General features: G+C 32.5%; 2 long non-coding RNA genes across 2 annotated transcripts; both read right to left on the bottom strand.

Annotated features, from left to right (window-relative positions):
* Window positions 1–242: 242 nt before the first annotated feature.
* On the bottom strand, window positions 243–3,965 carry LOC147074304 (uncharacterized). The gene is made up of 2 exons (XR_015070323.1): window positions 3,899–3,965; window positions 243–551 (listed from the first exon to the last, which is right to left on the bottom strand). It is a non-coding gene; the product is annotated as an uncharacterized LOC147074304 (long non-coding RNA).
* A 17,969-nt stretch (window positions 3,966–21,934) lies between these two features.
* Window positions 21,935–26,870, bottom strand: LOC147074303 (uncharacterized). The gene is made up of 3 exons (XR_015070322.1): window positions 26,730–26,870; window positions 26,443–26,539; window positions 21,935–23,083 (listed from the first exon to the last, which is right to left on the bottom strand). It is a non-coding gene; the product is annotated as an uncharacterized LOC147074303 (long non-coding RNA).
* Window positions 26,871–27,101: the final 231 nt, after the last annotated feature.

The raw sequence follows: 27,101 nt of genomic DNA, 5'->3' as shown, positions 1-27,101 counted from the left end.
TTCCTGAACAATTAACACAAATTGAGTTAACCGGTTTTCAGATTAAGCAGTCGGTATAATTGTAATTGTCAGACCCAGGATTCGAGCTTGGGATTTATGACACTATATGCCAACGCGTTAGCAGCTCGGCCACCATGGGGTATTTCACACCTACTCGCCTTTTATTTTGTGTAATTTGAAGTAAGTAGGTATATAAACATATTTATTAGGTACAATCAGCAGGAAAGTATTAAACACACATATTTTTACTGTTTAATTATATTATTTTTGAAAAAATATCAATAGATTCTGTAAAATAGCACTGATAGTTGTAGTGATGTATTCAATTCATTATAAAATAAGTTGTAAGATTTCTGTTGAGCATTCAGGATTGTATTCTTATTAACTACACAGGTACTAAGTGTTGTTCAGCCATCAAAGATAAAGCTGGGAATTGGTTCAGCGTTATGTACATCAACTATGAAGGGCTTGGGTTTGGTATCAGTCAAAGTCAAAGCAGGAGACGCAAGGGCCAGGGCTAGCACTACGGCCACGACGAAAAACAGGAAAAGCTGAAAAGAATAATATAAAGAGCGTTTTAAAAATTGTTTAAATCAGATAGTAACTGGCTGGGTTTTAAAATTTATATGCTTGAATTCATAGTCATATAAAAAAAATATTATTCTATATTATGTTATGTTAATTATTGAAAGTGTGGCTATTAAAATCTTGTTATTAACCGGCATAATTTTAGTACTTATCCCTGTCCTATGCCAGTTGTATCAAATCGCCTTTGATATTGAGCCACTAAATTATGTTACGTAGCCAAAAAATATTTGTTAACCTACGCGTCTGCTACCATCTACCTTTTCTTGCATCACGAGTTAGAGCTAATCATAATTTTGATTACAGAAAGTATGGTCGATGTATTCAGATTTTCTTAGCTTAGTAGCAGCCATAAGTTCTTTTGGCTTATTGGTTTATCTTAAGACATCTTATCAAACAGAACATCTCTTAGTTAGACATTAAGCATAGATACTATTTTAAAGACTTTTTGTGATTGCCCATCTGAATATCAACATGATGAACAAACTTTTTTTGAGTGTTGTATCACTTAGTATCGTTCTAAAAATAAATCCCATTATACAAAACCGTAATGTTTCAAAGTCAAATTGGCCTGAAAATAACTTTTCAAGTTTATTTTTATAAAGCTTTGTTTATAAATTATAAGGGTTTTCTCAACGTCTTTGATGATAAAGTGAATTTTCTGCTTACTAGGGGGAGAAAATTAAGGTTGAAAATTTATTGATAATAATTTACGATTTAATGTAAAGACTTTAAAAATAAAAATAGGTATTTTCTTAGGTCAAAGATATAATTTCAATTTTTGGTGGTTATTTTTACCATTAAAATGTAATTTGAAAAGTTTTCTCGGAACCATGGTAGAGACTTTTGAATATTTCATAGTTTTAATGTATAACATCATCGAATCATCACATACGAGTAGTTTGGTTTTTTCCAAATATTTAAAATAATTATTTAAACCGTATTATATCTGAGATTTCTTCCCATCTTGTCTTCACATTTTTAATTCCTTGGCAATAGCGTTTTTTGTTTGAGATAAAAAACAAAATTCAAAAATGAAAATTTTCTTCTATTAGATAGTAGAGACAATAATATATTAATTATATTTATTTTTCTGTCATGTTGTTTTATACCAAAATTTACAAACGGGTAACATAATATAAAATTACCTTACAATATTGGTTCTACACTAGTATTTTTTTCTCGATTTATAAATTTTATATTTTTTTTTAATTTATGTGTCATCAACTGTTATGATAACCAGCGTCGATCATTTGAAATATTTCTGATATTCCACCGATTAATTAATGCAATCCGATGCATTTTCAAAGATTATAATTGGAACGCAATTTTCGTAAAATCGATGAATCGTAGAGCCAATGATAATAATACAATAATTTATTAATTCACACTTTGTGATATTAAGATGATTTTTAAATTACCACAGTACATAAATGTTACCATATTCACGTTTATGAACATGCATTTACTTTAACTAATATTTAAAAAAAATATCCTTTCTCAGTATTATATAAATATTTTATACGTGTATACAAATTCCTTAGTAGTTACTTTTCGCCAATTCTATATTTTCACACTGTGAAAGGAGTTGTGGTCTAGCAAAAATATAAATTAAATCAACGAGAAAAAAATACTCGTAAACACAAAATATCTTTAAAACTAGTTACAAAATAAAAATAACTTTTATATACAGCATTTTTAAATTTTCTGTTGAATTATTATGCTCAATAATATAAAAAGCAAACGAATATAAAAAAATGAAATGTTATTTTGACATTTAATTTTGATTTTCATTGTAATATAATACGTATATATTAATAATTTAGCTGCTAAGACCACCCTTTTAGCAACCAATAATGAATTCAATTCTGCTTAAAGATGACTAAAAGTATTAAAAGAACGCATTGGCATTGTGTTCTGATATATTATTCTAAAAGTTTCAAATGTATGGCTAGTCAGGTAGTTAAAAATCGATTGCAAGATTTGTACTGGACAAACAACCACTGGACATACAAGAATATGAGCTAATAAAAACGTTGTAATAATAAAAGTAGTTTTCGAATATCATTAAAATATTGAATAAATAAAATTATAGATTGTAACTCAGTGTTGTTTGGGCATAACCTGTTAACTGCAAAATGATGAATTTACAGGAAAGCAATTTTAAGCTTTTAATTTCCCGCATAAATTTTGGCTCATTTTTTTGTCTATCATTGAGAAAACATTTTAAAATAAATAACTGAAGAAGAATATTTCAGCAATTATAAGATTGCCAATTATTCTACTAATTAGGAAAATATTGTCACTTATCAGTGATCAAAATATGATAAGGTTGATAAGATTGATATATGATAATATTGGCAAAAAGGACGTTAAAAAGTTGAGAATTATAACATAATTTTACATTAAACATCTTAAATGTAACTGAAATGATATGGTGTTAGTAAAAATAAATTCAAATATGGAGTTAAATTGTACCTAGTTATTTTGAGGCTATAGTAACAATAATTTAAAATTAAATAAAACTTTGTGATATTATGTATAGGCACTCAAAACTCCAAAATTTAATTTTAAATAATTACAAGATAATTTTTTTTTTATATACCGTTTTTAAATTTTCTGCTGAATCATATAAACTTGAAAATTCTATCTATTAATAGATACTTTTTTTTGTATTTGATAGAAATACTGAATAAATATTAGAGAGTACTGAAATGTCATTTTGACATCTCATATTGATTTCCATAGTAATGCACGTATATATTAATAATTTAGTTGCTAGGACCCCTTAGCAACCAATGATAGTGAGTAGTAAATATTATTTTTAACGACTTTCTTCCGAAACATACAAAACAGAATTAACTGAAAATGAATTCAATTCCGCTTAAAGATGGCCAAACGTATTTAAATAATGCATTGTCGTCGTGTTCTGATATATTCTAAAAGTTTTAAATGTCTAGCTAGTCGGGAATATAGTCAAAAATCTTGGACAAACAAGAAAAAGTTTTTATCGGACAAACAAGAATACGAGCTAATAAAAGCGTGGTAAAAAAATACACATTTTTTAAAGTAAATTCTTATTAAATTTAATATAAGTTAAATTTATGCAATTAAGGTTTAATTTTTAAAATAACGACTGAAATTGTATTATCACATAAGTACCTACATAAAAATAGGTCGGTCAGAAACTCAAATTATTCAAAAAAAATTGATTTATTTTTAAATTTCGACTTTAAAAAAACCACAGAATAATAATTAAATTTTATTATTTTGTTTTGGAAGAATGGAATTAAAAATAAAAATATCTACTCACGAATTTCATTTTGAGAAGGGTGTTTTTTGTTCACGAATTAATATCGAGTAAAACTCAAGTTGTATCTAGAGCTATGACACTCTTGACTGCTGCTTTTATATCAGTTTTTGTCGCAAACTTATTTTCCTCATACAGTATACCCACAAACGTCTTGCTACTAATAAACTATTTTACTTGACTTTAATTTGACTAACAAATTATGTATGTAACTATAAAAAATTATGGTTTTTCTCTTTTTTTTAATTTTGAATAATATAATTACTTATTTAAATTTTTTCTTAATAAAATTTTGCTATTGTGCATATTATTTTCATTATTATATCATTAAAATAATATTTAGTATAAAACGACAATATTTTGCATATTATTTTGATACAAATGAGATAGAAGGATGTTTTTTTCATAAATATTTATGCTTGACCACTTAACTTTACAGGAAACGTGTAAATTTAATGTAAATTCAAGGTTTCTATGATTTTCTGTTTTTTTTTCAAATAGTACTTTATGTTTCTAGATATTCACAATGTCTTTTAAAAAACATTTTTTTAAATTTATTTATTTAAAAAAACATATTTAAGTATAGTATAATAGCACTCAGCTCGAACAAGTGAAAAGAAAAATCTATTTGGGACAAGTGTCTATTATAGATGAATGTATATTATATTTTGATGAAATTATTCGCAGAGCAAAGTTAGGCTGGATGTTTTTGGTCACCTTAATAATGTCTTCAAAAATGACCTCCAACTGTGCTTAAAGCGCAAAGTGTTCAACCAGTGTGTGCTTCCCGTAATCACATATGCGTGTGAAATATGGACCCTAAGTAAAAGAGAAATCAAGAAACTTACAGTACCACAGCGTGGTACGGAGATGTGCATGCTGGACATAACGCGAAAGAAAAAAAGACAGAATGATTGAATAAGAAAGCAGACAAGGGTTTGCGATGTAATTGAGTTCGCTAAAAACGTCAAATGTAAATGGGCTGGACACATAACTCGAAAACAGGACAATCGCTGAGTAAATCTAGTCATCCAGTGGTACCCAAGATTACACAGAACTGTTTTGTGGGTGGCTTTCTCATGCAAACCATGCCAGTATCTCGTAGCTCCACAATGTGGATTGCATCTAGCGGTTGACCAAGATGATGGAATCAGATCAAATTGAGGCGTCCTTAATAATAATAAAAAAAATATTGCCACGAAGGTTTGACTTATATTATTTTACATTTTGATTTCATGTTTTTTAACATGTTTCTTTACTTCAAAATTATTGCTACATTGTTAAATTATGAATTTAAAAAATAATTCGTTTTATTAAATCAGACATTGTATTCCAATTCTTGTAAAATGAAATTTTTAACTGTACAAATGTTTTTTTTAATTATTGATTTTTATTTGTTGAACTAATTGTTTGGGTGCAATTCAGAGCACGTGGCTGAATCGGGGAATTTGGGATTATAAACATACGTTAAAACTGAGCGCAATATGCAACTTTCTTATGTGCGTATAGGCAAGGCCGTGCGAGGACAGTGACGTCACATGGCAAGCCAAAATAAATGACGAAGTGCGAGATTTCGGGATAATAACTGCGCTGCATGTTGGTTGAAAATAGTTGCATGTGACTCCGGCTGTTTTTTTTTCAAACTAAAATTACGCATTTCATCAATGTGCGGAGCTACATTTGGCAACATGTATTTTGTGAATAACGATGAAGTCACATCAACGTATTTAAAACATTGCAGATGGACGAATTTAGATGTGCGAGCCGGCTAAGAGTACTAACACATTCGTAGTGCTGCTACTAAATGGCTCTTCTCAGTAGGGTTCTTTGAAGCGTGAGGAATAATAATATATGTATGCTATTAAAATTTTATTGTTCTGACAAAATAGTCATATAAATACGCATGGCAATCGAACAGAGAATTTTTCAACAGAACAGTATGACGCAAAAAGAAACAGTCTCACAAAATCAAAAAATCTAGTTACTCATACATACCTGTCGCGTATTATTTTTTGAATAATTTTGATACTTTATTGATTTAAATAATATCGTTAAAAAATATAAGAGGTATGTAATAATATAAGTTTTTAAATATTTTTTATCCTTATTTAAAATATTTCTAAATTTAACTAAGTTTGCAAAAAATGTCCATTGTTTTCTTTTTGGGTAATGCCGTTTGGTAATCAGTATTCAGAATTGCATGTAAATCTAATTAAGTGTTATTAGTAAAGTTGTCTTTTGAGATCCGGATCGTCCAGTTTCGGTAAGATTTATCATACATTCTGGACTAATATAATTATATAATGTATATATTATTAAATATATAAATATTTACCACACCACAATACCAATGGTTGATGTTTTTTTCCATTTTTTTCATTTATACCTTACTCCAGTTAGTTATTCTTGCATTCTCAAAAACATTTTACTTGGTTAAATCAGCTCACGCTGGCCGAGCGGCTAAAGCGTCAGCTAATTTCGTGGATCAATTAATGTACTTTTCGATATTTTTTTTGTATTTCTGATGTTGATCAAAACTATCTATGCAAGATTTAAAGTTTTTGTCCAAACACAAAAGTAGCCATAAGAGATTGCAATTAAAATATACTTGGTTATTTTTATATATTATGCATAATACAAATAGACAAACAATAATATATATGATATAAAAACCATACGATTGCGTGCATTTTTACATTAAAAAATCTTGTTTTTGTGGGGTCACTGATCATTTGACGATAGGATCCCTTAATTAATATTGAGCCAGTGAAGTATAATATTTTAGCAATTTCTTTAAGAAAGGTTTTTTTCTATATCCCTAATGAAAATACGTCCACGATGGCTGAGCGGTAACGTGTCGATTTTTAATGTCGTGGGCCCAAGTTCAAATACCTGTTTCGGAAAATTCATAATATTGTTTTTTTTGTTGTGTGTTTGGAGTCAGAGTATGGACATTATAGATTGAGCGAGTGGTTAACATCCATTTTTTGTAAAAACTAAAATCTGTTAATACAATTTTCCACTCTGTGAAGGCACATAATATTATGATCTTCTTAGGATTCAACATAGTGTGCGCCGCAACCAAATCGTCAGCTGAATGCAGAATTATTCTAACTCACATTTGAAATATTTTGCAGAAGAGTTTTTTGAAACAGCCTACTTTAGTTATTTATTATTCATATAAACAAGTGTATGCACCATTTTTTTCATCAATAATCCTATTAAAATAAATGATGCGCATATTTATCGACAAAAATAATTAATATTTTCAATAAATTGTTTCAAAGAATTTTCTTGTAAAAAAAATCAAAATGTTAGTTAGAATAGTTTTGCATTCAGCTGACGAAAATTTCTCAAAACTTCTCTCCTTATTTCTCTACTAGCGATAATTTTGACACGTTTTCCTTGTCTCTCATTACTCCAAATCTGGATGAAATACTGAGTTTAAGCCAGTATCTGATATATTTAAGCCAGAATTTTCTTTTTTTACCAGGACACAGCATACCGGAAAACTATCATCAGTGATAATAGAGTCAAGTTCCTAGCTAAGCTGAGATGCCGCATGATATGGCCATAAACTTTAGTATTATTCTAGTTTTTTCCTCGGCATCATCTTACACCTTGTTCACATGGCACGTATCTTGCCACAATTCACCGCGAGTGATTGTGGACACTTCAATGAGGTCACCTGTACCTCGACCGTACGCGACAATCGTCACAGCGCGAGTGTTTGTGGAGTCTCAATGAGGCCACATGTACCTTCGAATCTATTCTATAAATACACAAGACAGCTTTCGGCCGCTACGGCAACTATCTAGGGTAGGTTGTTTGTATCGAAGTATCTTTTTGTAACAATTACAATAAGTCAGTTATAATTGTTACAATAAGTGCTATGTTTTAACAGCACCTCTTTTGGATATATCAATTGTAGAGCGAGACAGACAGTTTTGACTGTTTAGACTGCTAACTTATTGTAATCGTTACAATAAGTGCTAATACTTTGATACAAATCTACCCTAGATAGCTGCCGTAGTGGACAAAAGCAGTAGTGTATAGATGCGCGGGAATGCATGATACTCAAAACACGCCATGTGGACTAGGCTTAAGGGCGAATAACATTGTGGGCTGAATGCCCTAACATTAAAGCCCCCGGAAAGTGCCCGGCCTGCGCCAGGCACAAGAAGCCGCACCAACATGCAGCGATCGACCCTGATTGCCCAGCGCGCAAGTACGCAATGGCACAGGAGCGGAACCGAACGGATTATTTGATTCAATGATTCGGTTCGGTCAGTTAAATGCGGGCAAAGGGAGGGCTATAACGGCGGAGCTGATCAAGACGGTTCGGAAAATGGAAATCGTTTTGGTCTTGGTGCAGGAGCCTTACTCCTACGGCCCCAACCTGGGTTTCAGGGGGGGTCGGGTAATGCACCACGGCCTGGGGTCCATGGCCTGCATTTTCGTTGCAAATCCTACCCTAGTGGTGCTACACCTCATCCACTTGGCATGTGAACTCTTTGCCGTAGCGGAGGTCTCCGACCGATCGGGGAACTCCATTGTGGTGGTCTCTTCCTACTTTAAATTCAGCGTTAACATCCTGAAATGCGTCGAGCATTTCGTTAAAATTCTGGTTGCATGCCGCGGCAAACAGATTATAGTGGGAGCGGACGTCAACGTTCAATCATGGCTGTGGGCCCCCCGGGGGCCGCGGTCTGGCCGGGAAAATCCGGCGCCCCTCGAAGAACTCGTGGCAACTCACGACCTGACGGTGCTGAATAACTCTAATGGTCCAGCCACATTCTCCACTAACAATGGGGAATCTCACATTGATATCACTTTGATATCCACTGGTTCTGCCGGACGCGTCGTGAACTGGACTGTCCATTTAGAAGCGCCAGCAAGCGACCACCGTCTGATCACGTTCGCCTACAGGACCGAGAGGGGCCACGCGTCTCTCGCTCCACTTGTAAGCGAGTCACTGCCGAGGCGTTTCAGGACCAAGGGAACCGACTGGGTACGTTTTGACCGCGAGTTTGCCAAAGGACATGCACGCTGCGGCTGAGGACCTCACGAATCTCATGATTGAAAAAGCGGAGGGCACTATCGGAAGGACGACCCCGAGACCATTGAAGTTAAAGTCCCTCCACCAAACCCGCCCCGTACCACTCTCGGTCTTTATCGAGATTATCACGGGACCCGTCAATTGGTGATGTGAGGCATCTAAGAATTGGCCTGGGGGTGTCCTGGGAGGAGATGCCCAAGACTTAGATTGCTACGCTCAAAGTGAGCTCTGACTGAGTTTACTGAGTTTACTCTAATGCAAAGTGCCAGGGAGAGAAAAAGCACATGGAAATTACTAAAAAGAAAATGAACCTACTTGTTTATTAAATTAAAGAACGAAGCTAATCATACAGGCAGCAAAATTTATGTGAAGAGATCTTCACGCCCGTAGTAAGACGCCGCAAATTTTTTGAAAGCAAGATAATTGGCCTTAGTAGCAACCAGGTTGGACGGGCCGATGGGTCCAACAGCTGGTTGGACCGACCTGAGCATTTCCTCCCGTTCGGAGCACATACTCAGACACTCCCATATGATGTGGTTGGCATTCTGTATTTCCCCTCCGCATGGACATGTCGGACGGCTTACAAGTCCAAGTTCGAAGAGCTTGCCAGCGAATCCACCATGACCAGTCACAAATTGACTGGTGTAATGGTCTGAAAAGACCGCCAAACCTCGCACCCTGGTGGAAGCCGAGACTGACAAGACTGAGAGACGCGATGAGGAGGGCCAGAAGGGCCTTACAAGCAGCGCGAAGATTGCTAGAGAGGCCGCCGCAGGAGGACCATCCGCTTGCGGTCACCTACAGGACCACTAGACTCAAGTTCAAAAAGGCAATCAGTAAGGCTAAGAAGGTGCACTGAAGAGAGTTCGTCACTGAAATGGGTGGCAATGATCCGTGGGGCCCCTCCTTCCGCGTGATGAAGCTGGGCGCTGCTCCCCTTAAACACTCCGCGATCCGCAGCCACTACCATGTTCGAACTAGGGATCCTGTTTGCCAACCTCCCGGCCGGCAAAGCCCCGGGGATTGACTGCATAGATAACGCGGTAGCAATAAGGACGTGGTCTCTTGCCTCACACGAGATCACGCAACTCTACAAAGAATGCATGGGTAGTGGCATATTCCCCGACTGCTGGAAGAACGGTCACCTCACGGTGATCCCCAAAGCCGGCAGTCGCCCTCCTTGTGACCCGAAAGCGTATAGACCGATTACGCTCCTTTCCGTTTTCGGGAAGATATTGGAAAGATTGATAAACAGCAGGATTGAGTCCCACCTGTCGGAAAACTGTCCAATCTTGCAAAGACAATTTGGGTTTAGACCCGGAAAGTCTACCGAGGATGCGATTTGCTTTGTAATCAATTCTGTGGAGAACTCTGGCAAGGACCTCGTTGCCAGGATTTTTCTCGACATCGTGGGCGCGTTTGATACTGCGTGGTGGCCCTTGGTTCTGGCAAAGCTTCGGCTGAAACAGATCTCCGGGGACCTCTTTGCCTTGGTTCAAAGCTACTTCAGCAATAAGGAGATAACCTACGACTCCGGCCCCAGCCTGATTCACAGGAGGACCACCATGGGGTGTCCCCAGGGCTCCGTCCTGGGACCCCTTCTGTGGAACATACTGTTTGACGACGTTATGTCCCTGCCACTGCCTCCGGGCTGCACGCTTGTTGCGTACGCCGACGACTTGCTCCTGTTTGTTGGAGCGACGAGCCGACCGGCACATGAGCGTGCAGCCACGGATGCCTTTGGCAGAATCCTTAATTGGGGGTTGCTGAACAAGCTGACCTTTGCCCCGAGCAAGACGGAAGCTGTCCTCCTCAGGGGTAGCTCTCGGGTCAACATAACTCGACGGCCGCTCACGGTTCGTTATGGCTAGACCTCAGTGCGTTTCTTCAAAATGGTTACGATCTGGGAGTAATTCTTGATGACAAGCTGTCTTTCGTTCACCACGCCAAGACGGCCGTCTCTAAGGCCAATTCGGCCTATCAGAGAATGGCCCGAATGGCGGACAGCAATTGGGGACTTAAACCTAGAGCCCTTAAGGTTGCATACGGTGCAATTTTCATGGGAATTGCCGGTTACGCCACCAGCATTTGGCATTCCCGAGTAAACTCCTTAACTCTCGTGAGACGCGCACTACTAAGCGGGCAGTGACTTGCGCTGATCTCGCTTACCAAAGCCTACCGCACGACTTCTACTGACGCGCTTGCCGTACTCGCGGGAGTGCTACCCCTCGATCTGCACGTCCATGTAAGAGGATCGATCACCCTCTTCTTGAGGGGGATCAGCACAACACTCGCCGGTGTCCATCTGACACCACTGCAGAGATCCGAGGACGTTCCTTACAGGAAGACTCTAAGTGACATTGTGTACAAGACCGCATTTGCGGCATAGCAGGTGAGGTGGACCGCCTCCCCCAAGGGGCGGCACACTTACCGTTTTTTTTCCAGACGTATTCTGCAGGCACCAAACTAGAAGACTCCAACCTTCGCACTGGATTAACCAGTTCCTCACCGGCCATGGCAACTTTGCCGCCAGACTCCACGAGTTTGGCTTGATAGTAGATGGGCCGGGTTGTACCTGCGGGCATGACCAACAAGATGTTGAACACATCCTCTGGAATTGCACTACGGTGCATAGTTTTAGCATCAGTCCCTGCAGCTCCGTTTCGGGACGAGATAAGCACTTAAAATCACTTCTTTCAGACACGTTTATAGCCTTATGAAAGGTTGTCGTGCATATCCACGGCTGTACATACATGACGAGTGGTGGTGGAAAAACAAAGTAGTTCAACATAAGATTAGTTTGAGTATTCAAAAAGTGCCATGACTCGCTATTTTTTTCTTTGCTATTATTGTATGTTAACCCATCATTTTCTTACATTGTTAGTTTTTGCCACTCAGCTCTAGTGACCGATTATCATTTTTATATTACGTATAAATTTTATTAAATACTGTTGACAATGTCCTTGTAGACGATCATTTAACATTTAACATGTTTACAATAGTCAACCGACGATCACACGTACCAACATGTCTATTTTGGACGATTAGTAATACAATAATTTTTGAAAACATTTTTTTTACATCTTTTACTAAAGCTCATTTACATACAAGTCCACGGCATAAAATTAAACAGAATAATTCCAACGATTTATTTTATAAAAATATATTATAATGTTTGTGTCTTTCAATGAAATTTCACGTGAACAATAATAAATTATTTATGTACTACAAGTGCTTTTATTACAAAGCTTTTTAACAAAAAAGTTCTAGCCCTTTTTTTGTTGGATAAAACGCCTTTGATATTACCGTATTGGTAAGCTAACAGCTCCATGAATGAAAAAAACGATTAATAATTATTCAATACTGAAAAATATTATGACATGAATGTCAGGCTCAAATTCTAGTTTCTACAATTCTAAATTTTAGTTTCACATCGAAATAATTTCTCCGCCCATATAGCAGAGGAACGGGTTGAAAAAAAACAAACAGGAACCACAAAATTAATAAGACTGGTTTCCCTATCGTGTGTGTAGGATAATTTAAAAAACGTGTATCATATATCGTATATCTTATAACAACGTTTTTCTTAGCTCGTATTCTTATTTGTCCGGTGGTTCTTTGTCCGGTGGTTTTTTGTCCGGTACAAATCTTGCAATCAATTTTTAACTAACTTAGTAACACACGTATATATTAATAATTTAGTTGCTAGGACCCCAGAGCAACCAATAATGGTGTCGAAATCACTTTTCATATAAAACAAAATTAACTGAAAATGAATTCAATTCTACTTAAGGTGAAGTCTTTACTGAGCCTTTTTTAAAGAGGCACCTAGCGGAAAAATACGAAGCTTGCAATTTGAGACATATTTTTGATAATTTACAATTTCAACTGTATTAATGAATAAATATGTATCTGAAAACATTAAAAATATTTTTTTTTTTTATTTTAAGGCCATTGGACCCGTTTTTTCCTGTCTTCTCGGAATCGCGAAAATGATAAGCATGTTTAAAACGAATTGATACACAATAAACTCTTTATTTATTTAAAATCTAATAAATAGTATTCAACTAAAACGTTCTGTGTCATTAAAATTTTTCGAATCGCTTTACTTTTTAAAATAAATGACAAATAGTCAGTCCTGTTTTCGAAATTGGTCAAAACGACTGTCACGCCACAATGAATGTTGAACTTAATAATAGTTTTGCAGACATATATTGTATAAAAGAAATGGGTAAAACAATACATTTCATTGATTAATCTACGTACTTTTTTTAATTTCAGAAAAATAAATATTTTAAAGCCATTTTAGTTTGAGTATACATCAGCCAATTTTGAATGATTTTTTCTCACAAAATAATATATACTGCACAATAAAAATATTTTTTCATTATAATATAACATTTCCGTAATACTATAAATAATAATTTACAATAAAAAAATAAATAAAACCCCATAAATTCGGTACAATTAGTGACGCTATATTACCAAAACACGTCGTACATTTTCATGTATTTATCCTGTTTTCAGACAATTTAGAAATATAATTATTTTGCAAAATTAGCAAAAAGAGACCATTTGATCGATTAATCCATACAGTTTTTCTAATTTCTTATTTCTAACGTTAGTACGATCTGGAATTTCAACGGGTAACGACGTCTTTTTTTTCCCAAAATTTAGTCCGTCGCAATATTATTTTGACTTACGAAACTCATGGAAAAATGACCTCTACTCTCTTTGCAGTAACAATCAAATTGGCAAGTCGCAATTATTTGTATCGTTCTATTCCGAACACAGGACGCATTCCAGGTGCTATAATTTGTGTTGACTAAAATATCAAACATCATATAGTACCACTGAATGTCAAACTGAGAAAAATGTAGTTTTATTATATTTATTATATTATTTATTATCTTGTAATTGAAATGGTTGCAGCATGTGAGATATTGTAAGATAATTGAATCTAATAACCACGATGGCTACAAGGAAGTACTGAAGGTATTCGTTCGGTGACCCATTTATAAAAAAAAATATTTTGGTCTTGAGCAGTTTAGATAAAATATAGGTGGACTTTAATTGTTTTGATAAATATGTACCTACTTTGCATGTACTTAATACAGTTTTTATGTACCTGGGTGGCCATGTTTTGTTATTTTCAAAGGGACGTACGTATCCAGGAGTATGTTTATTGGCATTATCAATAGAAACAAAATAATATTATTTTTCAAGGTCTATTTATTATCGATCTTAAGTGGTTTATGTCACAAATAGTAAATTGGTAGAAAATTTGGTACTGTTCGGTTAAAGCGGATACAGCGGAAAACGCATTTTGAAAATAGCCGATAAACTGGATTATTTGTTAGTTTGGGTTAGGTTAGGTTAGGTTAGGTTTGGTTAGGTTAACCTAACAAATAATCCAGTTTATCGGCTATTTTCAAAATGCGTTTTCCGCTGTATCCGCTTTAACCGAACAGTACCGAAAATTTAAAGTAAAATACGTTTTCGAATGCTGTCATCGTAATGGCCACTGAAACATGTGTCATAATTTTATTAATCGTTAAAATAATATTAAAAAAAGTCTTTTGGGGCACAAAATCACGTATATGTTTTATGATATATGTATTTTTCAGATGGTTTGTGGTAAAATCTTTTTTTTCATACTGCCACAATTCAACTATTCATAATTAATTGTTTGTTAAATTTTTCATAGTGATCTTTGACTTAATATGTAGGTGATAAAGTTTTTACCTTACTTTATTGTATTAATTTATTGTTACGTGAGAATTAGCTGCTTTCGTTGTCAGTGTGTATTTGATGAGTGCGCATAGTGCCTGACGATGTCGAAAGGCGAAACCAGGATCGCATAAAACGACTCAAATGAAATAGTACAAAACTTAAATCCATTAGAATTTAATATATTTAATGCCGAGTTGAATTGAATGGAATCACCTTAGGCATTTATTAGTAATTATTTAACACAAGTAAAAATATATTGAGATAAGAACCTAGTGCATTGAATAATAAAAACAATATTACTCTTTACATCACAACTGACAAGATTTATATGAATTATATATTGCCTGAACTCGTTGATCCTAGACTAACACAGTTGATGGATATAAGAAACCCTCAATATAATAATTATATTAGATGCTATCAATAGAGAAGAAAAAAAAATTAAAAAATAATAATTTTTAATAGTTATTCTAATACATTACATACCGTTAAGCCTGTACACTAATTAAATAACCAATTATTAATTTTCTATACACTAATGTTCTGAAATCCTCCGCGTCGACCAAAACGTACTGCCGTCAAATACACGTTATTATAATAATGGTTTCTTAAATCTTGATTGTTGCGTACTAAATTTAAAAAAAATTGTGCCTCGACAAATATTCATTGAATTGCTTTCTTTTATGAGTCATGTTTTTATAATTCAATAAAAACGCAAAAATAACAGAAATCTTTTATGCCATCTTGTGAATGTTTTAAACTTATAATTTGTAATGTTAGCTCATGAAAAAATGAATAACTTTTGTATTCATACACACCGATATATATAAATAATATACCAATTTGAAACACCTCAGAAACATACATAAGTATTAGATTTTTTTTTGAAAAATATTTGGACTGAATTTGAGCCTACAATATGATAGGTTCAAGAAAAGGTGTCACTTCACAAATTCAGCATATCAATAATATGAGGTTCTTATTTGGAGGTCTACTATTTTTATTATTATAATTTATTCTACCTACCACAAAAATGTTTATAAAATATGTTAGGAAAAAAAATATTATTAGTTCAACACTTTTAAAACCTCTGATTTCGTATCTACTCCCGGAGACGCCGAGCGAAACGATTTTTGTTTTTTTACTTTGATATGCGCTGAAGCTTATGGCTATTTTTTGAGGCGCTTACGTCAAATTTGATTCTTACGAATGAACCCATAGGCTTTAAGTCAAAGATAAACTAACAATTGTAAAAAATGTAATAAAATGTGAATTTGTTGAATCGGACCGCACCCTATTATTACATAATATATTTTTCTATTTTAAAAAACATCGATTTTTATAAAAAAATATAAATGTGTATAACTTGAAGCTCTTTTTATTTATAATTATATTTTTATTTAAATTTTATATTATTTTTGTTGGATTACGAATACATAATATTACACGTCATATTGTTGGTTCATTTTTTTTAATTCATTAAATCCTGCCTAACCAAACTGTAACAGATAAAAATTATTCTATCTATAAAATATCCAACGTTGTGTATGATTTAATTACATAATCTTAAATATTTTATAGATAGACGAGTATTTTTTGACTATTATGCGTTGTTTTATGCAGGATCTGTTTGAATTTAAAAATTACTAACACACTCTGTAATTGTAGTCTTATTTCAATGAAAACAAATATGTACCTAATTTTTAATGTGCGCTACTTATGGCGGATCTTAACAGTCTATCTCCAGCGGCTCTCGTGGTGCAGTGCGTAAGGCGTTTGCCTTCCACCCGAGAGTTCCTGAGTTCGATTCCCGGTCAGGACACACAATATTTATGTTTTTCTCAAAGCCTGGGTGTTTGTGATTGTTCAAAATGACTAATAACCACCTTGAACGAAAAAGCAATGACATGGTTATTAATAATTCAATAAAAGAAAACAGCCTACCTCCACCCTTCGCTGCTAGAGGCCTAGGTTAAGTACTTACGGCAGAGCTATAATGTTGACATCTAGGGGCGGCATGGTATATGAAAGTATGGTGAAGCCGGCAAGTATGGCGAAAAAGTATGGTGAAACAGGTTGGTAATCAATTTGCGGCAAAATCTCCACGTTAACATTATATTATCTGGGTACGTTATAATGACCAAAGTAAATCATCCGTGATGCCCTGCATTTTTTTTATCGCGTCGCCATTTCTCGTGAGTTATCGGCTGTTGTCGGCATGCTTCATTCAGTTCTATGAGGGAGCCAAATCGTTGCCTATCTATACTTTTAATACATCTATGGTTGACATAATCTGAGAAAATGCTATAAGACTGGCAAGCGATAGGGGGATTCTTAGAAGCACCACGTGTGGTGTCCATATAAAAAAATGTACTCCAACTAAGAAACGGACAGAAGATTTTTCATGACGGAATACATCATTTAGAGTTTGATGATTTTGAGTAGCCTCCAGTAATGGCGGATCAGATGGAAAAGGCGGAAATTGTTGGTTTCACAGAGAATAACTGCATTTAAAGCTGTTTATGAACCATACTCATGAAGACATGACAGAGAAAACAGTAAACAGTATTCTTATTTTTAAAGGTTAAATTTGAATACTCGCATATTTGAATGAGACATTATTATTTACTCTATAACCATTATGAAACATTTTATTACAAGTTGAAAGCCAATAAACCTAATAACATTATCACCGATTCTAAATGTTATTATAATTTTGTATTTACATAATATTAATATGTTATTAAAACGTAGTCCAATATTTTAGACACCATCTAGTATCATGAATTGAAACTTTTATGTTGGACTTAAAAATACATTATTATTTTAGTCATATTATTTTATATACAATTGTAGATGTCAATAATATAAAAAAATGATTGATAAAAAATTTAAATAAATAACGTTGTAAACATAAAATTCAAGCATGTCGATTAAAACTCATAACATCAGTCTTACAATATTAATAGATAGGCAAGTATTAAAATAATATATATTTTTAATCAATATAATATAGAATAAAATATTGTTTTCATAAGAAATGAAAATATGGTACTTAACCTAATTTTTTTCATAGGCTTATATTATAATATCTCGGCCACCTTTGGAAGAGATTTATTTAGAAAATAAGAGTGTTATGACATTACAGATATTGGCCAATGCGCCATAATACATAAAACATACAGAATATAAAATGATCTAATTACAAATACCAACCAATATAACAATAAATTAAAAAAGAAAGTATGTTGTAAATATTAAAGTAAAATAATTCACGTGATAATATAGTAAGTTAAAAAAGACAATCTTAAGGTGCCATCAAACACTGTATAACTATATACTATATAAATACAAACGATTCATCAATGTAATAATTCAGTTAAGATCACTTTACTAAATATAAAATTTAACTTCTTCACAATATCAAAATGGAAGTTGTCTACGCAGTTTCAGGGCTCGAAATTAACCAGAGAACAATATCTGTTTATTGAATTCTTAGGATTATCACCCTGCTTAGTGGCAAATGATAAAATTGTTTTCTGGTTAGTGAACTATTTAGAAAACAATTGGAATAATATAAATAATTCAAGACATTAATCAATACTAGTATCCAATAATATATATTGCTTGATGACATGACTACAAATTAATATTATATATGCATAAATAATTAAAATTAACTGCTTATGCATTCTAATTATTTGAGTTTGTGCTATTACATAGGATATGGGATTGACACCCCTGATTACGCCTTCTTACATCTTGATTGACTACGAAGATATATAAGTCCAAATCTAATCAAGAAACTACAATTAGTACAAAACGTAGTCTTAAGATCAATCACAGGAGCCCCGAACTACGTCCGTACCAAAATACTGCACAGAGACCTGGAAATAGAAATGCTAGAAGAGCACAAGTTTTCGCCACTTTCCTCGATACTCCGATACGATTTCCTCGTAGCGCGTAGATGGCTTTTGGAGCACCGTTGCAGGGTGACCGAAGGTCGGTGTTCTCGCACTCTCTGGCGGTATCCGGAACACGACATGTCTAGCCACGTGGAGCCTTTTCGTGATTAAATCAACCACTGAGAGCTGCCCAGTCTACTCACAAGTGTTTATTATGTGGTCGTACCAATGTACTTCTAAGATTCGTCGGGTCACATCGATTCTCAAAGCTTAAAAAGCTGTAATTTAATGATAGTATTTAAAACACTAATTGTATTGGGTTATTTCGCATGAAAGCTTTAGTGGATATTATGAAGTCTGAAGTTTTATCTGTGAAACATGGATATTATTATACGAATACTTAAAAATGTGTATGTACACCGGAGAATTATTGTTTCTATTGAATCGCGTGTCATTTTTCATGGCGAATGACGAATTATATCGTCATACCTATAGTGGATAATCGCTATGACGTATTATATCATCATGATCATAATTAGGGATTGCAATGCGGTATTCCAGTATTTATCAATACCGTAATACCGGTTTTTAAATTCCAAAATACCGGAATTTTTGGTATTAACCCAATGTTTACGGGCCCTTATAATTAATTTTGTAATTAACGTGTTAATTTGCATTTGAAAAGTAATTAGCAAAAACACAATTTTGTGCGGCGCGTAAGCATTGGGGTAAGAAAGCACACTTATTTACGTTTTTGAAAACGAATTATAAGTTATGTGCTGCTAAAATGAAAATGCAACAGATGTGAAATAATGAAAAAAAATCTATCAAATATAATATAATTATATTATTCGTTACCTTATTTTAAAAAGGTTCTAATTGCACTTGACCATGTTTTGAGCTATGAGCGTTTGAAATTTGGAATGGTCATATTTTCAATATAAAAAGACATGTAGATAGAACTTCGGCATACTGCTAATTCCCATATTTGACAATAGATGACTCTGAAATGAACGTATATGATATAATATGGCTAATGGAACCTTTTCACACCAAAAACTCATTTTAGGCCAAAATGTCAGTTAGAACCTTTTCAAAGTAAGGTAACGAATTGTCGCGATGAATTATCTTAATATAATTTCGAAATAGTAAACAAACGACAAATGCTCAATTATACTACTATTATTGATGACTGTACAAGCGTTGAATTTAAGAAGCTTTTACTGTAGCCGCACTTATTTGCACTTGATAAACTAGCCTTTTTGAGGCTTTAATTCAAATCAATAATATATTCAAATTATTTGTAAAAATCACCAGTTCTACAATATTATGAACAATATATATATTTAAATGTCCACATAATAATTGTAGGTATATCGGTTTTTGCTATAAAACAATGTTTTAAAGACATTTTAATAGAATATAAGTAGTACTTTTGTTTTTTAATGTTTTACGAATACCGGTAATAATACCGGTATTCAATAAGAAATACCAAAAAACAGGTATTGACATTTTCATTCACTATTGCATTCTCTAATCAGAGTATAACTATTAAGTCATCTCTTGTGATAAAGCAATAATGTGAAATGAAAACTTATACTGTGTAATAAAATTCCTTGCAAAATTAAAATATCTATGAATACTTTCATTTTGTCCTCATTAGATTTAACGAATTTATAATTTTTGAACAAGGTTTCAAGTTTTGATTATTTCTAAATATCTTTTAGTGTGACGATTAGTATATTCAACAATAAATTCCACATTGTTATCATCGACAAACTTTTTAATACATAGGTAATATTGTAAAGCTTTCAAATTATTTCCATCGTCATTTTTTTCCATAGTTGTGGTCAGAAGATATAAGCTGACCTTGATATTTCTTGGCGAGACCATACTTCTGAAGCTGAGTTGACAGATTATTTTAATCCGTTTATAGTCTCATTGCATTTAGTCGCACGAGTATTTGTATATAACAAAATCTCGAACATGCTTTTCAAAAATTATTGGACGCTCCGGTTAGTAAAAATTTCCATTTCGAGCACTGCATAGTTGTAATTTTGAAATGAAAATTATATTAAATTAATATTTGATAATATCTACCATAATTCCCAGGTGTCAGAATATTTCTTTGTCTTTTCCTGTTCTATGCAAATTATATTAAAAATAAGACATTTTTTAGTATTTTTATATTATTATATAACATATCTTTTTGATTTTATCAAATTTTTCCTGCTTCCAAATAAAATATTATATCTATATTATTATACTGTATTTAAAATAAAATATTTTTGTTTTAATGAAACAACTTGAAACAAATATAATTTTTTAATTAAGTAACAGGTAAAAACAGTAATATCTTATAAGTATTTACATTATAATATTAAATATTATTATCTTTAGGTAGGTACAATATGCCAAATAATTTCTGAATATAATATCATATCATAGTTATATCAATATGTAATCCGAATACATTGGTTACCAATAACGAGTCTGGCTATGGCGTGTAACAGTTGTTCTCAATCTTAGTTCAATTTAAATTTAACGTTTTTGTAAATATAAATACAAGTATTATAAATGTATGATAGGGTTGTTTTATAATACCGCACTTTGTCTACAAAATTGTTCCTCATAAAATTCACTTAAATCGAACCGGAACATCTATCGCGGACATAATTATGTATGATTGATGGATAACCAAACTGACATGTGGTGCATTTTGGCGCCTGAATGATATTTTCAAAAGTGGAATTTCTCACTGTTCCTAAAAAGCGTTCAACTGGCATATGATACAAGTGATACATTCTTGGTAGTGTCCTAATTTAAAAAAAAAAAATATTGTACAGTAAAAAATTCAAGACGTTCACAACATGACACAAAAAGAAAAGGAATGAAATTAAAATTAGTAAGAGTAAATACACCAAGTACGCCGAATGAGCTTAGTGGAACTTGAAAATGAGGAATTCATAAAGCAATGTCCACCTATGCTCATCGTCACGTAAGTGTAATATATCAACATCCGAATCAATTTGGTATTGATTTGAGTTTGAGTTATTGCCGTCCCAATTGGCATGACCAATGGCAGGTTAGTTATGACCTGTGTGTGCCTGATAACTATCTTAGAAATTGGAAACATCAGTAAGTTGTCTATTATCTCAAGATGCAGAACTAATCTGCCATTAGTATTGACAATTGGGTGGCCAACTACTGTGTTAAACTAAATCGCTTGGAATATCGATATATAGTTTACTTGGACGTTGTTTATCAGTTCTTAAAATAGGGGCTACTTCCTAATTTTTGTATTTACTCTTTTATTAATATCGCTTATTTTTCATTATTTTTCCTTATCATTTTGTGAACATATTGAATAAGTATGTAATTAGTAAAATTCACTATATTATGTACCTAAATCAATTCTAATTTGAATTTGAATAAGATTTTCCGATATGATATGGATTGGATACATCGCTTGGCGAGTGGTTAAATGCAGTCAAATAGTTGTAGGCACCTACACAGTGGGAACTTCACAAACACAGGGGCAACATAAAATCTGCTGAATTGAAGTTTGTTGGAAGTACGTGGCAAAAAAGACTAGTTCATGACTGGACAGATTTAGAGAAGCTAAAAAAGGACAGTAATAAATCAACCCCAGCTGATGACAGAATTTAAAAAATCCTTATAAACGAATTGTTTTTTTTTGTTTATTAGGATAAACATTATTATAATCAAGATATCTTTGTTGCATTACAAAGACTTATGCTTCAGATTAGGTAATATATTGAGTAACAAGAAGAGAGATCATGCATTTTCTTATTACATTAAAACCCTGGCTTGACTTCGTGCTGCAGATGGCACAAGAGAGTCTCAAATCTGGCCAGACCTTTTTTAGGCCAACACAATTTTTGCGTCCTAAAAAGTCGCTAAGAGCATCTGTATGATGTGTCCTGTAGATTATAGCTAGTAGATAAATGTAGCAAGTAGATAGATGATTCGAGCATTATCTAGGAAAATATTAGGGATGTTTGTAGAATATGTCATAATTGTGTTCTAATGAAGTATTGGAATTTAACTAAGAACAAAATATTCATATAAATCGATTTGGATAATGATAAATGATGTTGATGAAAATACTAGCTAATCTCTGATTCTTTGAATATCTAGACTCTAGAGAGTCCTAATTGATGAAAGTGTCATTGCCTACGGAGATAGTAACATTGACATCTACAGGTACTAACTTAGGAACTGCAAGTTTCAAAGTGTGATGCGTGGTGGTCGAGTTCAAATTGTTCAAATTCCGACCTAGTGGATATAACGGGAATGTTGGATGTAACGGATAATATATCGGGTAAATTGGATGTACTGGATATATTGGATATATTACTGGAAGCCTCCTTACGTTCAGGTTATTGACGAAGTTTCGCCAGAAATCTGTTGAAAATTTGACGAAGTCACGGTGGAGTTCTGACGTTTCAAGGTCGTCACTGCCTTCAACTAAAATCATTAAGAAAACAAAAAATATTAGAATCGATTATTTGATATTTATTTATTTACTTAAGAAAACAAAACACTGTGGACATAACAAATCTAAATTCAAGAGGTGCACAGCATGAGATTTGTATTATAACAAATATTACCCTCAAAAGAGAGAAGAAGAGAATACATACATAAAATAATAATAATAATAATAAAAACATACTTAAGTACAATTATACAGAAAAATAAAATTTCGAATACAAAATATATAGCACGTCACTAAAAATGTATACATCTGCGGGGATCGCATTGACTAGTATTAATTGCACATATAAGAATACGTCTATATTTATAATCAGTGCCTATGACGGAAATTGAGTACATGATTAATAACCTAATAATTTGCGTACTTTAAAACGTATCGAAGATGTAACAATGCGGCCGCCAGCATATTTCCCAATTGCGAACTACATCAATAATGGCTCTCGCAATTTACCAAATAATCATGTATATAAATAGCAGTAACGAAGGTTGGAGGTAAGCTGTTAAGATCCGCCATAAATAATGCACATTAAACTTTGTTAGTCATACGTATATGTTTTTATTGAACTAAGACTACAATTTACAGATTATGTTGGTTAGTTTTTGGAAATCCATAAAACCCTGCCTAAACCAAACCATAATAGTTTTGGTATATTTTGGGCGAAAAACTTTTGATTCATACTTAAGTAAAATGGTCCCCAGCCTTTGATAAAATATGGCATCAGAAGAGATGAAGTGCTGCCAGTTTGATAACATAGATTTAATATACAATATAATTTTATTATCAAACTAATGCAATAGAGAAATAGTTTTTGTTTATTTATTCATAAAAAGTAGGTTGAATAAAATTATTGCAGTTTTTGTAAGACTATTTCGACTTCGAATAAACATGTTTGAAAATTTCATCTTAATGTTTTGAAAGCGCGATAAAAACTATCACTTCTGTTACAATAATTTCATAATCACCATTAAATAAAATTTGAAGACTCCTAAACTACTGAGGCAGTATTTTTATAAAAGATGTGCTACCGGTTTTAGTATTAACAAACCCGAATAAAAAAACATCGTATTTTTTAAAAGTTATTATGTCCAAATATGATGGTTATGTAAGAAGGTACCGCAAGGTATTAAGAGTTCTTTGTAATTCTTTAGTTCAAAGAAGATTTTAGAGTGTGTCTTATAGTGAGAGGTTACATGCAAATTTTGCGTAAAATATTTCACTGTGGCATAGTTATCTGTGAGCTTTCTTATCGGAAAGAAATGACCTTTTACTATACGGTCTCCAATTTCATTAGATTCAATATGAACATTAATTCACTTTTCATAGCTGATTTTGGAAAAATTCATGAATTCAGGAATGAAACCCTAACCTAACAAATAATCCAGTATATCGGCTTTTTTATTATTTCGTTTGTCGTGTTTTACCGTGTTTTATTTAGACATATTATATTTAGACGTACAAGTTACCGGACACGATTGTGAAAAGGTGTTTTTTAAAAAAAAAAATATTGACACTTCTTTACGTAAGACTGTATAAATATATATATTATTATTTAAAAACATCAGTATAACATAAAATAGATAATAATTCATATTCTATAAAAAAAAATGATAACTCTTCTCTCGTTGATAGCCTTCTGCTGTACAATATTATTTAGTAATGCAACATGTTTCTTTTTATAAAGGTTAAATAACATCATTCGAAATTGATAATCATTGAAAACCATTTGTTTAAATATGTAGATTCATTGCATTTAACGGAAACTGCAATTTCAGGGTCACAAATAAGTCGTCAGTAAGGATAACAAGTATTTTTTTAATTTATATTATGCCCTGAATTTTAAATATCTTTTTCTCTTTAAGGATGTCGATAATCACTAATATTGTTCATATTGTATCGTAAATAAGCTGTTATCAAGGAAACATAATATTTTCTTATAATATTATGTCTATATAATATATCAATTATATTAAATTTTGCCGAAAATGAAGATGAATTATCATATATTTCAAACCCAATTCAAGTAAGATAAAAGTAAGAAAAAAAGTTAATTAACATGAAGCGCCTGATTTTTTTTAAAAAATCGTTTTACCAAATGAATTATTTCTAGACATACCGGCTTTCATATTGTATACATTTTATTTCAAAGCACAAATTAACTTTTATCCACACATTGTTGTGGATAAATAAAGTTTTGACTTGTTTTTGCATATAATCTGAATCAAGGCCGACTATATAGTCAGGCTGGTATACTGAATAGTGAGTTACGATGGTAGTGCTAATTATTAATTATTTTTTAATGTAACGCGGTTATCAGCTGTTCGCAGTAAATAAAGATTTTCGATATAATATTTCGTTCAAATTAACTTATGTATTACCGTTTGACAACGAATAAACAGCAACTGGCATTACGATCGCAATTTGCAGCATTGTGCCCCAGCCTGAATATTATCGGGCTTGAGTCCGAATAAAACCCTAACTAGATAATATTGTCAGCACCTGGATGCACATATTTATTTATTCACAAGGTTATTAAAAAAAATATGTCCTACTTATTGTGATATTGAAGAAAATAACCACCATGATTTTTTAAACAATAATTATAGTAAACTGGCATTTTTAACACTACAACATAAAACACAGTACCAATTACTTACAATTATGAAATACTTCACAGAAACATCCGAGCTAGTGTTTTATGAATTAGACTACTTTATTAATGATTGGAGTGTTTATGTGAAAATCGTTTATATTTTTTAATTATTCCAGTTTACAGTTAATGAAATATTTTTTAGTCATCTCTGTCTACAGTTTAGTTAAAATAAAATTATTATAAAAAAGAAATATAAATAATATATAATTTTCGATTAATTAGGTATTGTATTTGCAGTCAAATTTCCATGACCATTGGATAAAAAAATATCTTTATCAAATCGGTTAATACTAAAATTATTATTAGCAATACTAAAAGAAGTATCAAGGTAATTATTTATTATTAGTTAATTCATTCAAACTAGAAAAGCCGGTACCTAGCTAATATTAACAAAATTTGAGAAACGCTTCATATAAATGACTGTTGGTTTATTTTGTCGTAAAAAATTAGGGCACAGCTGACTAAATTGGTAATGCACATTATCCAGAATTCAAGTTTTGTCTGGCACCATATTTTCTATCTATAAGATAATTTATATAGCATGTATGTTAATAATTTTAGAAGAGAATAAAAAATATTTAGGAATTTTTCTTTATCTTAATTTTAGTTTTTTAGGTTGCCGAGAAAATCAATCACTGATCAATAAATCAACTACAAATAATCATTATTATTTTAACTTACGATTTTTTGTAGGTTCTGAACTTTGAAGGTCATCGTTTCCTGCATCAGAATATATCATTGCTGATAATCCAAGAATCAAGAGTGTATATGGTATTAACTGAAAAGATAAAAAAAAATATTTTGCACTTCTTATAATATTAAAAAAAATCCTCACTTAAATATCACATAGTAATAATGAATAGATGTAATATATAACAATAGTTGTTAAGATTTTTGATTCACTATATTTAAAATATATTTATATATATTATAATAGAGTTATACTTATAAAAACTTAAAAAAATGACCTTATTCATTGCTAGGCTTTTGATAACTAAACGATGGGAAAGAAAATATTATATTACAAGCTCGGGTAAAAGGAAAATGTTTATATTATATATTTATTTAGAGACACTCTCGTCTTTTCTGTGTATGCATCCTTAATGCTTATTTAAAATTTAAAGTGACGACTTTTATAACAACGCGATACAAAAATGTAGCTATTTCTTCACACAGTGTGAAGCAATAATTCTTTTTACGAAAAAAACATTTTTTGAAAATAAATAAAATTTCCTCATGCTTCTAAGTAGTGTTGTTATTATTATTATCATCATCATCATCAACAGAAACATGGACCCCGCGAAATAAACCCGTCCCGCACCATACTCGGTCTTATCGAG

The sequence above is a fragment of the Rhyacophila brunnea genome, unplaced genomic scaffold (genome assembly GCF_057557595.1).
Source record: "Rhyacophila brunnea isolate RB1 unplaced genomic scaffold, BYU_Rbru_1.0 scaffold_16, whole genome shotgun sequence".
Taxonomy (NCBI): domain Eukaryota; kingdom Metazoa; phylum Arthropoda; class Insecta; order Trichoptera; family Rhyacophilidae; genus Rhyacophila; species Rhyacophila brunnea.
Note: the sequence above shows the minus strand (reverse complement) of the source record. Positions and strands in the feature narration are given on the sequence as shown.